Raw genomic sequence first — 17,686 nt, 5'->3', positions numbered from 1 at the left:
CCAGAAGCCTCCTGATTTCCCAGGCCAGATTTGTTGTCCTTCGTATTTGTTCCCTTGGGACCCTAATCACTGAACCTATCATACAACACATGTCACAGTGTATTAAATCAGTAATTGTTTATTTACATGCCTTTTTTCCTCTGTAAGCTCCATCTAAGGTATCTGTTATCACGGTATTGCCAACATCCCAGCAGTAAGCACTCAGTATTTGCTGAAAGAATGAGGAGTGTGTATTTTAGAGAGTTACAACTTGGTCAGAATTTTCTCTGCAAGATTCTAAATACAATAATATTGAAAAGCAACTTAGGTGCTTTACAGTTTAAAACACTGTCCCACCTGAGAACAACATTCACAAATGTGAGTCCTACCTGCCAAATCAGATGGCCTGGTTTTTGTAAATAAAGTCTTATTGGAACACAGTCACACCCTTTCATTTATTTTAATCATTTCTGGCTGTTTCCATAATAAAACAGCAGAGCTGAGTAGTTGCAACAATGAAACAGAGACTGTATGGCCCACAAAGCCAGAAATATTTACAATCTGGCCCTTTACAGAATCTTGCCTACTCCTGCCCTAGAATCATGTACAGCCAACTGGGTGACATTGGACACATCACATTGCTTAGCCTCTCAGTTTCTCCTCTGGATAGTGGGGATAATAATGATATTTCATTCTATAGGATTCTTGTTAGGAATAAATGGAATAATCCTTATAAACTTGCACATAGTAGATGTTCAGTAAGTATTAGCTGTTAGTTTTAGAACTTTTAAAACTTCGCCTATATTCTTTTTATTTCATTTTCTTCTATTCCTCATCTGCTTTAAAAAATTAATAAAGTCAGAACATTCTCTAGCTTTGATAGAGGCACTGTCATTTCAGATAACTTTGGGTTAAACCCCTTTTTGATGATAAAGTACTTAGCTCCTCAGAACGAAGACTCTAAAAAGTTCTTTTATTCTATAAAAAAAAAATCTGAGGCAAGATTTTTGAGTGTTTTATGAAGATGTTTTGATATGAGATGTTTATTTTGCACAAGTGTCAATCATAATAGAGAGAAGTGGGGTTTGACTTCACATACCATTTATCCCTTAATTTGGAATCTGTCTTACATATCACTTCATTGGCTCTAAAATTAAACACCCATAGCACTTCTATTAAATTTCTTGAAAAAATGTGGAGGCAGGAATGGAACACTAAATATTGCAAAAAAAATTTTTAAGCAAAAAAGTTCTGAATAATAGATAAGAGACCAAGCCAAGAATCTCCAAAGGCATCTCTTGCTTAACTTGTAACTCTAATTCCAGGAAAGTCTACTGACCACTCTTGTTAAAATAAATTGCCTAAGTCCTTTAATCAGACAGATATCCTGCAGAGTGGATTGTAGCTCATGCAAAGGAGGACAGCTCTCAACATCTTATTTATTAGTTTCTCTTTCTGATCATGGTGGTTAAATGGATTTCAGTTCTTTCTTTAGTATTCTAGATTTCCAAAGTCTTGGCATTTACCAAGACTCTGCGCTACAGGAATTTACATCGGTAAGCAACTCTTATCTTGACTCCTTCCAGGACTCATCTGAGGAGTTACCTGCTTGGGCACTGGGTCTAGTTGCCCATAGCAATGAGAAATCATAGTGTTTACTAATGTATAAATCTGTGCTCTAAAAGTTGGATTGCAGTGTGGTTTTTAATAGTTGGGATGGTCACATATTAAATTAGAATCTACATAGATTTAATAAATTTATTTTGGAATTTTACCCTGAACTCCAAAGGATAAACACTCTGCTCTTGTGTCAACTCAGGTCCTTTAAAAAGCAGTCACCAAGAAAGAATTAGACACATCTGAGAATTATTGGGGGCAAAGCCCAAAGAGGGGCAAGAGAGTAGTAGGAGGTAGGCAGAACCTTCATACTGTGATGCAGGGCTAACATTGTAAAAGGAGAGAAGGAAAGGAGAATTGGGTAGAAAGAACCTCAGACTGAAGCACAACTCTGCGGAAGTCTCGGCCTGGCTGGTGGAGAGCACCAGAGCTAAGATGATCACTTACAGGAGTCTTATGTTGGGTAGAAATGACTCAGCTCTAGTACTCTACCATCTCAGTCATTGGCTGGGACCAGACTGGAGAAACTGTGGTCTCAGAGCGAACGCTGGGTTGTATCCAAAGGTGCAATAGCTGTGCTACACTCCTTGTATCTGGTTCTCTTGAAGGGAGATCTGAGAAACACACTTCCATGGTTACCGCTGTCCACCACTTGCATCTCACAGATCTACCTCTCCACGCAAGTTCAAACAGCAGCTCTTCCATGGTTCCCACAGTTCTCTCTTCCTGGGTAAAAACTTAGAAAAAGGAGGGTTGTGAGACAAACTCTAGTCCCATCTCTGCAGCCCATCTAAGTCAAAACTGGCACTTTCCCTCTCTCTCCTCTACTGTCCATTCTAAATTTCTCTCATCCTCAACCTTCACTTTGATAGGTATTGATAGCTCTCCTGCTGATTGAACCCAAAACCTCATCTCTGAGGGGTTTTCATATCCTCCCAGCACCAGGATTGCTATATGTGCCCGTTCACACTTACAAGTAACAGATTATCAAGAGGTGCCCACATGGATACTCTGAGTTCCCATTGTGTGAAAGCATCTCTCTTGCTGAGCAGGGCCAGTTATTCCTGATTTTACTTTTTATCTGTTGGTCTCTGGACACAGGAGTTCCAAAGTGTCCAGGTAGAACCTGTATCTTGTAAATCAATGGGACTCCTTGCTCTGTCTCCTGGTAAGAGTTCCAATTTCTATTGGACTATTGCTGGATCTGTCTGACTTTATGACTCGGTGGGTCCAAAATAATCCAACTCAAAAATGGGTAGTTTGGGGTACTTGGTGTCCCATGGTCAAGCATTCCATGTCTACTAGGGCTCAATAACATATCAAGAGCTACTTCTCAAAAGGTGCATAATGTTTAGTGCAGATGGCATGACCATGCTCAGGAGGACTTCAGGGGTCTGTACTGTGATTCTTCCACTGACGACTTGACCAGCATAGGTCTGCTGGAACTTTTGGCCCAAGCGGCCTGGCCGCTTCTATTGAACCTGCTTCTTCCTTTGTAGCAGAGAATGTACGATGCAATAATGCATCTCTCACTTTGGAGGCATATCCCAGTGTACCCCTGTTAACTCTATTAATGTAGCAGATCCCTGCATCTTTATAGGACTCATTTCCCACTTTCTGAAGTGCATGTATCTTACCAAGGTCTCCAGCATGCGAATCGTCTCCTGTTTGTTTGTTTGTTTTTCTTTTTCCTCGTCATCATGATGTTATCAATGTAATAATGGTCTCAAAGCTGTCCAGTCTCTTCTTTTGGACTATATTATGACAAGTGTGGTAATTAGCATAACCCTGGAGCAAAACTGTAATTTGTGTTTTATCCCCTTCATTTTCTCCATCTCCACGTTCCATGTTTGTCAATCTCAATTTCACACATGAGAACAAGGGAAATAACCCCATTTGGATCCATGGGTCCTGTGGACCCACTGAAAACTGAGCTTCAGCTAGAACTCTAATTAAAAGCTCATGAACTTACTATTATTTATTCATTTGTTTAGTTTGTGTCTCCTCAATTCTTTGAGAGCCACAGCTTTATAGGTTTTAGTCTTGACTGTATCTCCAGCACCTTCGATGGTCCTTGGCACACAGCTGGTGCTCAATGATTGAGTAAATCAACGGCATTAGTATTTTAATTTCATTGCTTTAGTTATGAGTAACACTGTATTTCTTGTTCTGTAAACTGCCTTTTCCTTACCGTCATCATTATTATTGAAAATATGATAGTTACAGTAATAATAATGAATTTTGCTTCCTCTGTTCCTGGACATGAGCAGTTGCCATCTCAGTGCAGACAAAAGGGTAATCCACTCTCTAAAATCTAATTGTCTAAGGGTGAACTTGGCAATGGTCTAAATTATTTAAAGACCATGAATATATCTTAACCTCTTGTGTTCCTTTAGTATCCTGTTGTCAGCTGTAAAGAGGCATCTGTACTGTGTTATAATTACCCTTTTACTTTTCTATTACTTCCCCTAGATTAGGTTCTTTAAAGGAACGAACTTCTTCCTTTCATCATCTATAACCAAGACCTATCACAATGCCTGACAAAGAGTGGGAAATGAATAAGTTAATTAAATGAATGTTCATGAATAAATAAAAACAGATCCTTTCTGAGCTTCACTCTAAAGTGATGCTCCATATTCAAGCACCAAGATAGCAAATGATTTAGTTGTCTAACTGGATCTGGGCCAGAACTGGACTTAACTCTGGGAGTTTTGAAAAGAAACTTTTTCTGGACTTTTACCTCAGGGCATTCATTGCTCTGAGGGATATGTGATGAAATAGCTGTATCTTTAGAAATAAACATTGTCTCAAAATAGAAAAAAAGGAAAAATGATCATACTCTATTGACAGACTTAAAGTTATGGAATTATGAAAAATCTAATCTTACATACATGTATGTACGTGCATTTATGTGCATATTCTGTGTGTATACATATATATGCATGCATACTTTTATAAAGGATCATCACTAAAGTCTAGTTTGGCTTAGCAGGAAAATACAAAAAGACAAATAGAAGTTAATGGCTCAGGAATTTGTCTGTATTTCTCCTGTGGGAGATAGTCATTTGGTAGTTTAAATAGACTTACTTTAATTAAATATGCCAGTGTATTCATTTAACAAACATTCAACTAATACGTACAATATTTAGTGCACACCTGCAATGTCCTAGGCATTATTCTAGGCACTTGGGATATATTAGAAGGAGAGAGAGAGAGAGAGAGAGAGAGAGAGAGAGAGAGAGAGAGAGAGAGAGAGAGAGAGAGACTCTGTCCATGGGAAACATAAAGTAAACATAATAAAATTACATAGTATGTTAAATGATCTTAAGAGCTATGATTAAAAAAAAAAAAAGAGCAAGTTAAGCGGTTCAGAAGTGTTCCAGTATGTGTATGGATGGGGAGAAAGAATGTCAGGAGTTGGCGAAGGTATAAGCTTACATAATTAAATGGGATGATGAGAGTAAGCCCATTAAGAAGGTGAGGTTTAAATAAAAACTTAAAGGGAAAGAATTAGTAAAGTTAATATCTTTGAAATGAACGTATCCAATATCTATAGGTCTTGCCATATAATCCAAATATTTTAATTAAACTAAGAGTTTTAATGGTTATAATCGAAATGAATATCTGAATTAAGACAGACATAATTTTAAAAATCAAAGTATTAAACAGCTATAATTAATGAAATTTACTAATTATTCTTTTCTGTTGGTCAGAAGAAGCCTATGTTTAACTGAAGCCTATGCAATGTAAAAATAATTGAGGGCTATAGAAAAAGGAAAAAGGTAATAGAACAAACATTACCATAGTCAATATGCCAAAGAAACGCAGTTATTTCATCTAGTAGCTTGAGTATTCTAGGTCTCCTACTATACAGCGAAGACTGAAGTAGTTCAAAGCAATGCAACAATAATAAATCATTATTTGGGTGGGATTTGCTATTGACCACAACCAGGGTTGTCTTTTTCATGGATTATTTCATATAATTCTTTCGAATAACATTCGTGCTATAAACAAGAAAACTGAATCTTGGAGAGGTTATGTTATTTACCCAAGATCACACAATTAGCAATGTGATCCCAGATTTGTCTGACATCAGAACCCACCATCTCACACTTTAAGCTCTATTGCCTCTCCACTACATTTTATTATGACATCTGTGCCTATGTAGGTGTGTTAAATCTTCACAAGAGCAGAAGAGAAATGTAAATAAGATTCGACAATCGCGTTGCATTTTTACTTGGCCCCAGAACTTAAGAAAGAATTATTCAAGAATGTAATGGCCATAATTCACATTCAAACCTTGTGACACTTTAGCCTTTGAAAACCAAGGCTATGCAACTATGTCTCAAGTGAGAACACACCAACAAACACTTTTCTAGCTTTGGAATTATTAACACACCTGTTGAAGATCTAAGATAGTCCCATGATGCTCCAGTTCTATACTTTAGCAGACCATATTATTTTGAGGCTCCATTGCAAAAAGTCAGAAAGAAAATGCAGTACAGGCAACTGGCCTATTTCTAAGCTATGGAAGTAATTTTGACTCAGGATATAATGTTACATAAACGAAAGATGAACAAAGCTCTGAGGAAGACATGATAGGGTGATGAAAAGATTCCTGGATTGAGCAGAGATCTGAGTTCTTTTCCTGGCTCTACCATTAACTCGTGTGATCTCCAGCAAGTCACTTCCCCTCTATGAGCCTTGGTTTCCTCATACACATGATGCCCAACACTGTCAAGCTTAAAGAATGACAGTGGGTGTGCTTCCTCCAGGGATTAACGATTGGTTGTCACAAATATTTATTGTACATGTGTCTCTGGAACCAGAACAATTTGATTCAGGAAGTTTAGAGTGGGAAACTCCTATGCTGGGAAGCTATGAATACTAAGAAGTAAGTTATCATTAATTTTGTAATGATTAGCTAGCAGATCCTCCATTGAACCTGAAGGGTCCTCTTTAGAACCAGCAGTATGGAAATGAGTTGGTTCTCCCAGCCTCTCTCTGTGTTCTGTACCCTGAGTCCCACTACAATGCAGATGAAAAGAAACAACACTAAGGGGTCCAGTTCATAAAGTGGGGAGAAGAGTGGAGGAGAAAAAAAGGAGTGAGGCAAGGAGATACTTCTAGCCCTTAGTTTGGCATGGTAAGTGCAATATTCAGGAAAAGTCAGCCCATTTCTATCAGGAAGGGAGAGTGACTCAGACTTCCATTCAAAGCTCTGTTAATTTCCCAACATAGTTTGGAGGTGAGAGAATATTGACTTTGTTGAGAGAAGTTTCTGGAGTAGCATGGGTTTTAGGAGTTCCTTGTCTTTGTGGCCCAGGAATAAGCATGTCACAGAAGGACCCTAATGACAGTTACCGGTATCTATTTAGTGTCTGGAGTTTGAACCTGGCTGACTCACTGGTCAATTTGCCTGTCATCCTTACTTCCTTTACCTTTGAAGGGCCAGTCGTTTCTTTCATTCCAATTACCTGAACTCTAAGTAGGTTTCTTTAAATCAAAAGCAGCTTAACCAGAAAGAAGATGACCATGTGCCTTCCTGCTGGCTCATAAAATAGGCCAGAAACAAGAGCAGTGTTTCTCCTCAGCCTCCCTACACCCACATTCCTGGCGGCAAGTTTGTAAAAGCTGCTAGAGTAGACTCTCCTCTTGGGTTTTTAGACTGTGGACCAAGCAAGAGACATCTCCTCACATTCTTGGTTTTGGTGTCCCTGTCATCCCCAGGTAAAACAGCCCCTGTCCCTGTAGGACTCACCTAGGCAAATAGCTACCCCCACTCTTAAAGCAGGGGATTCACACAGTCAGCTTTAAAGAAAAGTCATCGAGAGTTAGGGAGCAGGCAGCAGTAACAAGGAAAAGAGATCCCAACTGTGGGAAGAAAGCAGCATGATAGATCCCAATAAATGGATGATGTGAGGTTGGGTAAGAACATCCCACAGAGAGTGATGGAAAGATCCTGAGGAATAATTGATGTTTCTTAGTATTTCCTCAGATCCGAGGGGCTGCCCCTGGTTTCTACATTCCTTCCCAAGGCATGTCCATGGAAAAGGTGTACTGGAAACGGATGGTCTGAGCTTGAGCTTGAGTATTAGGCCTTATCTTCTCAGGAGAAAACTGAAATCGGAGGGGTTAAAGTATCCTATTCACACAGCTTCTGGAGCAGGGCCAGAGCCAAGAGGAGGCAGGGCCCTAGAAATGCCAAGTCATCCCTGCCAGGGTAGCTTATGGATTCAGATCATAGGGAAGCCAGACCAGGCCAGTAATGCCAAGGCAAGAAGAAAATGGTGAATGGGGATATTATATAGTGGGTCAGAGGCCAGAGGGAAGGTAAACCAAGGTATGAGTACTGGAGATGAAGTTTAAACAAATGAGAGGCAAGAAGGACCAAATGGAAGTTGGGTAGAAAGGGGATAAGTCTGGGGAGTAGAATAGAGTTTATTAAGATGAAACTGGCAAACTGCCACAGCCGTTCAGTGAACTTTTAGTACACTTGCTTAATATCCTTGAAGTGTCACTTTCTCCCTGGACTTGTAACATGTGGCAACATGTGCTGCAACACGGAACAAAGAAGAGGCCCTTAGCCAAAGTGAGAGGGACTTGAAAGAGCCAGAGGCAAAGCTAGGGCAGAGGTGGCAACCCAGAGGAAAGGCTGGCAATGAAAGATCAAGACAAAAGAAGGTTTAGAAAATACTGCCCCATTTTACAGCTGCCAAGGTCAAAGAGATGACTTTCACAGAACAGCTTAAGGAAATAGCCTCAGCGGCCTCTGGCAGAGCTCAGCAGTGGGAGTGGGATGAAGGATTGTTAGAATGGATAATTGTGAGATGTAAAGCTAAATCTTCCAGGAAAGTCTATGCAGTAGAAGGTGGAGAAGAACAAGACGGTCCAGCACAGGTAATGGGACAGCAAGGGTGATACGGGGAAAGCAGATACCAGCTTGATGGTGAGGTACAAGATGAGACTCCCCCGAGTGAACTCAAAAGTCCAAAAGAATCAAGTGGAATTAAGCCATAGAGGATATCCAGGGACATTCAGAGAGAGCCATTGCCCCAAAACACTGAAATAGTTTTCAGACCTTCATTGGCTAGTACAGAAGGACTGTTAATGTTCTTTCCAACCAGAGTCTTCTCAGGCTTGAGGTGAAAGTGGTACAGTACTAATAACAAACAGTAAAGATGAAATGAGAGTCAGTATAGAATCTAACAAAGAAAGACTCAGACGGGAACCAGTAAGAACTCCTGAGACTCAGTGGAACTTATGCTAACTCACAGGAGAAAGAAATCAAAGACTGCTGTGGTAAGATGGTCATTCTGATATGCTGCTGCCAAGATCGTGTGTGAATAGGAATATTCTCTCTGGGGACCAATTTGGCACTATGTAGAAAGATGCATAAAAATATGCCTAGCCTTTGGCCAAAAACTTCGATTTCTAGAGATTTAATTTAAGGAAATAAGTGGAAAAAGCAAAATCAAATTAAAACAAAATAAAGCAAACAGAAAAAATAAAGTGGCACATATATAATAATTTCAATTTTGGTACAAAATTTAAATATATACAGGAAAAATGATTGAAAGGAGGAGTACTGAGGTGTTAATAATAACTATCTTAGATAGTGATATTATAGATTACTTATAAAGCTTCATCAATTTTCTAAAATGAGTCTGTATTATTATAAATAAAAAACATAAATATATTGTTTAACACCTAAAGGGAATCAGGGGATGGGGTGGAATTCATTACATTGAGATGTTTTGCCTCTTTATGTGACCTTTATAATTGTGCCTCAAAATTATACATGTGCATATGTTTTGAAGGCTTCTAACATCTTTAGAACACTGCTATTTCTGATTACAAATAGACCAGACACACAAGGCCCCCAATTTTTTATTTTTAAATTACTGAAATTTTTAATTCTGTTGCGATATAGTTATACCTGACCCATATGCATAACATAGTAAAACCAAATGAGATCCAACCTTGCCTACACAAACACATATGTTTACTACTTCATCATTCAATTGGATCAGTGTTATCATAACCCAAGTGCCTTGATTTATAAGGTGTCCTCGAGCTTCTGCAGCAATGAATTGGGAAAGAGCTGGGAGTAAGAAGGACTAGCCAAGCTATAGTAATGAACAGTCCAAGTGTCAATGTCTAATATGAGACTGGATACCCAGATCTCTGTGACAGTGTCCAAGAATTCTAATCTAATGGAATTCAGAATTGGAAAATAGTGGTTTCATGACCTGTTTTTTAATGTTTCAAGACTGGAGATAACATTTAACTTAGTTAATGGCAGAGAATAATAAGGGGGTATTATGGGGATATAGAATGTAGAAAAGTCAGGGAACACTCTTAATTGCTACACAGCTGTACCTCAAAGAGACCATAACATTTAAGAACTAGAAGCTGCTTTAGAATATAAAGCAGCTTGGGTTATCCTGTGGGTTCCTGGGCATCCATCAGCTTGACTCTAAAGCTCTGTCATTTTTACAATGATGCAGCCACTCTTGGTCATTGTTTTTACTCTTCCTGCCACTTACTGGCAACTTCCTGTATTTATCTTTTTGTCTTATGGTTTCTGTCACAAATGGCATCTGGTACCCTCATAATTTCTGCTTTCTGTGTGTTTTTTTCTCTGTGTGTCTTTCCAACGTCTGCCCCTACTACCAATAGCAGGGGCTCTCCAAAAGGCCTTCTATTTAGAGGATTTCTCCAACATAGGTCTTATTGATGCTGTTACTTACCTTTTTCCTCATGGGGTAGAGTTCACAGATTACTGTACAGAACACCGATAGGCCTATAGATGGGCCACCTTTGGGAAGACATCCAAATTTGGTAGAATCATCTAAGGCCAGAATGTAGGAACTGTGGCCAGCTTTCTTCAGAAGGAGCAATGGGTATTCTAGAAATTGAGAGTAGAAGAGATTTCTCCTTAATGCAGAGTTCATCTAATTTGAGGTAGATCCCAGCCAGAGGTTAGAGTAAGGCAGAGCTAAGCCCCTAGATAAATAAAAGCTGGTGAGTTGCTCAGTATCATCTGAGGAGAGAAACTGAGTCAGATGCCAGTCAGATAGACAGAAACACATGGGAAAAGACTGCTGCATAATTCACATTGGCATGCTCATGGCTCACCTCAGCCATGTCAGATTTCAGGCTTGGGACAGTGTGACTAATGATGGTAGATTGGTAGATGGACTTCCTATCACAATAAGTCTTGGTCAGGATTAGCTCAGAACCAACACACTGGGTGCCTCTTGTCCTCTGTAGAAATTCCACAGATGCTTTTGCATTATATAGGGAGGAAACTTTTCCTCTCTGAAGAGTTTATTCTTTAGTTGACAGTAGGTCAGGAACTACTTCTTCATGAACTTTTGACTTGGGAATTCTGATTTCAAACATTCAACAGATTCCTCCAGTCCATTCTGAAAGGGCATTACAGTATTTGAAACTTTTTTAACATATGTATTAGTTTCCTGTGTTGCTGCAACAAATTACCACAAACTTGGATGGTTTAAAAAAAAATTTATTTTCTCACAGTTTAGGAGGCTAAAAGTCTAAAATCAAGGCATTGACAGCACCCTCTGAAGCTTCTAGAGAAAAATCCTTCCTTGCCTCTTCCTAGTGGTGGTTGCTAGTAACCCTTGATATTCCTTGGCTTATAGCTGTACTACTCTAATTTCTACTTATCTTTATATGGCCATCTTCCTTCTCTGTAAGTCTCTATGTTTCTCTTTCTCTTCTTATAAGGATTCTGGTGATAAAATTAGGGCCCACTCTAAGCCAGTATGACCTCGTTTTAACTAATCATGTCTACAAAGACCCTTTTTCCAAATAAGGTCACATTCTGAAGTGCCAGGCAGATATGAATTTTGGGGGGACATTAGTCAACCCAGTACAACATAGTAAACATTTCCTAATCTTTGGTCAAATTAACCATGGAAAGAAAATCTTATGCTTTTCATAGGCTCCATTGAATGAGGTCTATTTGTTACTTGTATCTCTGAAATGGATATGGGACACAGAGATGCCTGGAATTATGAAATCTTAAATCTTTGACCACCTGCTTAACACCACCGTAGGCTCTCAAGGGATCTTGGTAGCAGGGACACCTGGTAAAAAAAACACTGCTTATGACTAATGGGGACTTTGGCTCTAAACTCCCATGGGGCCCCCCTATTCCTAAAGATTTGAGCTGAAACATGAGGCCTTTGGCTTGAAGCCCTGAACAAAAGCAAGAATATGTCTTTTTACAGACCCAGAGTCAAGACTATCATTTTTCATAGTGACAAAGGTCATAAAGGATTCACTCAAATGTAAAATGTCCCAAGGAAAAGAGAAAGTTGATCTCTCTACCTTGGAAAGCAGCAGACTCAGAGGATAAAAGCACGGGCTTTGGAATCAAGTTTAATATGAGTTCAGATCCTGGTTTCACCACTTACTTGCTGGGTAATCTTATTCAAACTAGTTAGTCTCTTCAGTCTTAGTTTCCTCATTAGAACAATAAAGATAGTAATATCTTCCTCACAGAGCTATTGTGAAGAGTAAATTAGATAATCTATATAATGCATTTAGTACATGGAAAGTGCTGGCTATAACCATTACCAAGGCCTAGAACAACTGGCTTAAGCTGCTCATCTCCTGGACGCCACGCTGATTTCTAGTGGAATTTCCTAGAGCAAGAAGGCTTTTCCCTGTGGGAGACACTCTAAGACTCTCTGTCACCAGTTGCGTGAGAGACATGTTCTCCCAAAAGGTAAATCAAAGAATGCTCTCATCTAAGCTAGAGGTTTTAACCTGGAGATTGCAACTTGTCAGCTCCCAGGCCAGAGTCTGCTCCTTATGAGATATACTTGACCTAGACAAAATTTTTTAAAATTTGCAATTTCTTGGCTACATTTAAAAATTTAACGAAGTTCTTTAAAACCTGTTTCTGGTTTGAAAAATCAGAACACCAGGCAATACTATGCCTAAACTTTTCTATGACCAGTTAGTTGTGTGTCCTTAAACTATATTGTATAAATTGGTACACTTTTAAGGGTGAGAGGGGGCTTTGTTAATAATTATGCCTGAACAATGGGCATTAACCTAAACTGCCTGAGGCAAATGAAGATATGTGATTTGTCATCCTACTTCAGTGGTCTAGAGCTAAGTAAAAACAAATTCCTCCTGTCAGGGGTCTGGCTCTTTGTTTGCCCCTACTTCTAGGGTTTTGAGTTTTCAATCTCTATTTTACCTTTGTGTATCACACCTAATAATTGGTCCTCAATCAGCAGAAGCCAACATCTCTGACCTGGTCTTCTATCATCTTCTTTCTCTATGAAGGAAAGAGTGTGGAGTGCGTCATCAATCAGTACGTATGCTGAATTTCATTTGGTGCTATCAGAGGTTCTGATAGAATTTCCAAAAGCATGGCAACACTTATACAATATCATTAACACTTTGTCATTATCTGGTGTCATTAATTAGTCCTTCTCTGCATCTATAGGGCATGTATTATTGGGTTATGTCATATGTGTCACAGTAATCATTTAGAGACATTACAAGTTTCTTAAAATGTCTTCTGAATCACAAAATGCTTAGTTTGAGAGAAACATATATAAACCCTTTGAAAATACTTAATTTTCAAGGAGTCTCCATCCAATGAATAGATTGTGTTTCGAAAGTTTGCTTGTAAGTCCAGGATAAAGAATTGAAAAGCATATTCCTACGGAAATGACGTTGTTGCGATCCCACCCCACTCACATAAAATAAAGGATGTAGAGATCACAGGGAAAATTTCTTGAGAACAAAACAGATCACTGATTTATCAGACTAGGTGTTATGAGTTTAACTGTGTTCCCTCAAAATTAATGTGTTGAAGTCCTGACCCCCACTACCACAGAACGTGACCATATTTGGAGACAGGGTCTTTAAAGAGGTATTAAGTCAAAATGAGGCCATTAGTATGGGATCTAAACCAATATTACTGGTGTCCTTATAAGAAGAGAAGATTAGGAGACAGATCACGTGAAGAGGGAGGAAGAAGAAAGCCATCTACAAGCTAAGAGAATCCTCAGAAGAAATCAAACATGTCAACGCCTTGATCTCAGACTTTTAACTTCCATAATACTGAATTATTTTCAGAAAATAAATTTCTGTTAAACCATTCAGTCAGTGGTACTTTGTTATGGCAGCAAACTAACACGCAAAACCATTTAAGTTTTAAGAATCAGATAATAATACCAGTAATGGGGTCTGGTTGGACCCAAGATCATTTCCTTCTCCAACCCCATCAAAATATTAAGTTCAAGTCTGCCCAAAAGTTGCCATTATTCAGCATTTTAAGTGGGGCATTTCTTCTTCATAATATTCACAAGTTGCAATGAGTCAGTATCACTCCTACTCTGGGGTGTGGGCCAAGATGCAGCATCATATCCATTATAATATTGTCATTAAAATCAGAAGGCAGGGTGTTTACAAGCCTGGTGTTCTATGAGTGTTTCAGTGGGAGGAGGCTGATTGGTTTCTGATTGGTTTCTGCCCTAGTCTCTTCATTGATACCCAACAGAGAAAGAGTTAGATTAGCAATTTAAAAATGTTATTGCTGCCACTGCAATTAATATTGGTGGCTACTTAATAATAGTAATTCCACCATATTTCTTGGTTCGTAATAAAAGTCTAATAGGCATTAATTTACTTTTCTTTTGGGGTCTGTAGCATTTCACAGTGTTCTAAGCTCTATCACATATATTCTTTCAATTTATCTTCAAAACAAGTCTGTGAAATATGAATCATTGTTATTCCTATTTAGATTTCTGATGAGAAAACTGTATCTCAATAAGGGTAAGCTAGTTATCCAAAGTTGTATAGTAAATAAATAGCAGAGATTGAACTTAAAGCAATGTCACTTATCTCTTCAAGTATGACTCTTTCCAACACACCCACCAGCTCTAAATAGTCATATTCCATACTGTAAGTTTCAAATAATCCACTTTGATCATGGAATGACATTTTCTGTATTCATCAAATAGTCTAGGTAATAAAAAGCTTTGATATTTATTATACGGATTATACCTATCTTATCGAGGGGTTGACATGCTCAATTTCTTCTGAGGATTCTCTTAGCTTGTAGATGGCTTTCTTCTTCCTCTGTCTTCACATGATCTGTCTCCTAATCTTCTCTTCTTATAAGGACACTAGTAATATTGATTTAGAGCCCACACTAATGGCCTCATTTTGACTTAATACCTCTTTAAAGACCCTGTCTCCAAATATGGTCATGTTCTGTGGTAGTGGGGGTCAGGACTTCAACACATTAATTTTGAAAGAACACAATTCAGCTCATAAACCAGGGATCTGTTTTGTTCTCAAGAAATTTTCCCTGTGATCTCTACAGCCTTTATTTTTTCCTTCTCCTCATATTCCTGCCTTGCCCCCACTACCAACATCGCATAGCCCCTTCAGTTTTCATAGCATTTCAAACACTGATTCACAAATACAACATCGCTATTGGCATCAGCAGCTCCATGTCACAAACTTGTTGATATTCAAGAAAAGCTTATGTAGATAAAAATACCACTTCTCTCTGCAACATCTTCAAAGAGTCCTTCTAGAATCCACTGTTCTACTTTTTTTAGTTCCTAAGTAACTCCAGGGTCTATAGCCAGACCCCTTGTCTACCGGTCTATGCATTTCCTTAGATTCTGGTTTCTTGGTAAGCTTGTTTTATCTTTTAGTCATTTTTCCAGAATGGAACTCTTTTTTTTCCCCCTCTTAGTTGTTGGTCATTACCCAGAAGGAAGCCATTAGAAGCTGTCTTGATCTTGTTCATCCCCAGAGTATTGTCTTTATTCACGGGAGGGATATAAAGCATGTTTCATTTTGCAGCCCAACTCAGGCTAACTTGTAAGCAAGGCTACTTACTGTCTCGATGCCTTGTTTGCCAGTCCAACTGTTCTCCACCCTGCATATACTAAACTGATGGTTTCAGTGATGTTACATAACAGGTATTTCATCAGTTTTTTTTTTTTTTTTTGGCTAGTAGTATATATAGTTATGCTTGTGACCTCATATACTCTAATATCATGCAGCTCCTAGACAAAATTTAATTATACTGATGAACATCTTAAACTAAATATGTCATCAAGCGTAATAAAGTTGTCAAATCCATTCTGACAAAGGATGTCAATCCATCAATGACAATTATTCAATATTTTTCAAGGTCTTTGAAGCCAAAGTTTATAGACATTTTGGGGCACCAATATTATAGAATTATTAACTCATAGTACTATCTTTCTTGTGTTTTATTTCTTCTAACTTAAGTCCCACATTGTCAGTTATTAAGATAATTTCAGAATAAAATCATTTAAACCCAGGTATCTAAATAATTGGATAATAATAGTTCAGATGCTGTGGAATGCAATGTCCTATTGAATGAATTTAAGAGGAGACTTTGCTGAAACAGATTTTTAAAACTAAATATTGTTCAACTTTTACAAGCAGTCACTTCCCAATCCTCTGGCAAGCATGCCACAGGCAGCCACCCCTATATAAATACGCAGTTAGAAAGATAAACACTCATTAAAGTCCCTAGTGGTAGCATTGTTTCTCAGGGTTCAGCAATATTTGTTCAGTGGGTAGATAAAGAAAGAGATTAGCAATGTTTCCATTGGGCTCCACTCCTCCCTAAGGCCAGCCAGCCCTCTCCCTAAGAGAAAGGCAGTGCTCTTGGCAAGTGCTCTAGAATGCCTCTACTTCAAGAGCAAACCACGAGCTTCATTGGTTCCATGTTAAGCCACCCATTTTTTTTTTTTTAGGGCCATTATTTTTCAGTAACTTAATGAGTCAGACCTCTAAAATAATAAGAGTAAATTTGTAGTACAAATTTCACATTTAAACATGGTAGTGTAGCTTAAATAGTTACACATTAAACTAAGAATGATCAGGTGCGCTGATCTAATTTCATAGACTTACAAACTTTTGAAAATCTTAATCTATCAGTTAGTGTAGAAAGACCCTTGGTCTTGGTTCCAGTCTAATCAGTCAATGACTATGATTTCTGGAAAAGCTAGGCTGAGCTTTCTTCATAAAATAAAGAAGAATGGAGCAGATGAGCTCTAACATCTCTCTGACTCTGAAAATTATGATATTTTCTTGGGAAAAAACAAATCTCATCTTCTCATCTCATAAAGTTTTTGTGAGGACCAAATGACATGATTTACTCCACAGCATAGTGTCATCCATCAAATAAAATACACAGGTGAGAAGTGGCTATATTCGCTTTCTTATCTAAGTCAGCATTTGGTGGAAGCAAATGCTGATGAAAGATGAAAGTAAAACAATAATAGAAAATGTTTACCCCTCCACTTAGAGAAGGAAGGAAATAATTTAAGATTCTAGAGTTATTTATGTTTTTTTCAGATAAAGATTGGGTGAAGAAATTAAACTTGGCATGCATTATTATGTTAGTTATTAGCAGCTAATGTAAAATCCTTGTCAAACAAAACAATATGGTCCTCTTATCTGATGAAAACTTTAAAAATACTAACAAACTAATCTTATCAAAAGATAAATACAGTATTTCAGAATATGTGCTGTTATTTTCTTTAAATGTTTTCATTTATTGATCAATTCCAAGTACTTTTCCAGAAGCTGGGGATATAAAGATGAACAAAATAGGCAAAGTCCCTTCCATCACAGAGCTAATATTCCCACACCAGTGAAAGAAAATAAAAAAATATATATATATATGTATAAATAAACTAAACTATACCAAACCAATAGAAGGGTAAGTGCTATAGCAACATTTAAAGCAGGGTAAGGAAGATAGGGAGAAGCAAAGATAGGGAATGGTATAGAGCATAGAAAAAGAGACTGGATGGGAGTAAAGAGCAAGTCACATAGATATATGGAGGAAGGCCATTACAGGTAGAGGAAACAACAAAGTCAAAAACCCTGAGGCAAGAAGAGACCCTGGGGTATGTGGGGAACAGCAAGATGGCCAGAGAGGCAGAGGAAGAATAAGAGGAGACACTCTCTACAATATTCTTCTAAGGAAAGTATAATCGAACTTATCTTCATCTTAACATCAATTTTCATTAAG

At 38.2% G+C, this 17,686-nt stretch overlaps 1 protein-coding gene across 2 annotated transcripts in view; it reads right to left on the bottom strand.

Annotated features, from left to right (window-relative positions):
* Nucleotides 1–17,686, bottom strand: part of LOC118613662 — a 64,395-nt gene that overhangs the window by 34,548 nt on the left and 12,161 nt on the right. The window contains exons 2-4 of one of the 2 annotated variants that reach the window (XR_004955632.1): nt 10,350–10,507; nt 3,234–3,350; nt 881–2,333 (exon numbers count right to left, since the gene is read on the bottom strand). The gene's annotated coding sequence lies outside the window, so the exon portion shown is untranslated. Of the gene's footprint in view, nt 1–880; nt 2,334–3,233; nt 3,351–10,349; nt 10,508–17,686 lie in introns of those variants that run through there. The other variant, XR_004955633.1, reaches the window with a different exon arrangement.

Source organism: Rousettus aegyptiacus, unplaced genomic scaffold (assembly GCF_014176215.1).
Source record: "Rousettus aegyptiacus isolate mRouAeg1 unplaced genomic scaffold, mRouAeg1.p scaffold_m13_p_1, whole genome shotgun sequence".
NCBI classification, from domain to species: domain Eukaryota; kingdom Metazoa; phylum Chordata; class Mammalia; order Chiroptera; family Pteropodidae; genus Rousettus; species Rousettus aegyptiacus.
The sequence above is the reverse complement of the archived record's forward strand: the minus strand, read 5'-3'. Positions and strand labels throughout refer to the sequence as shown.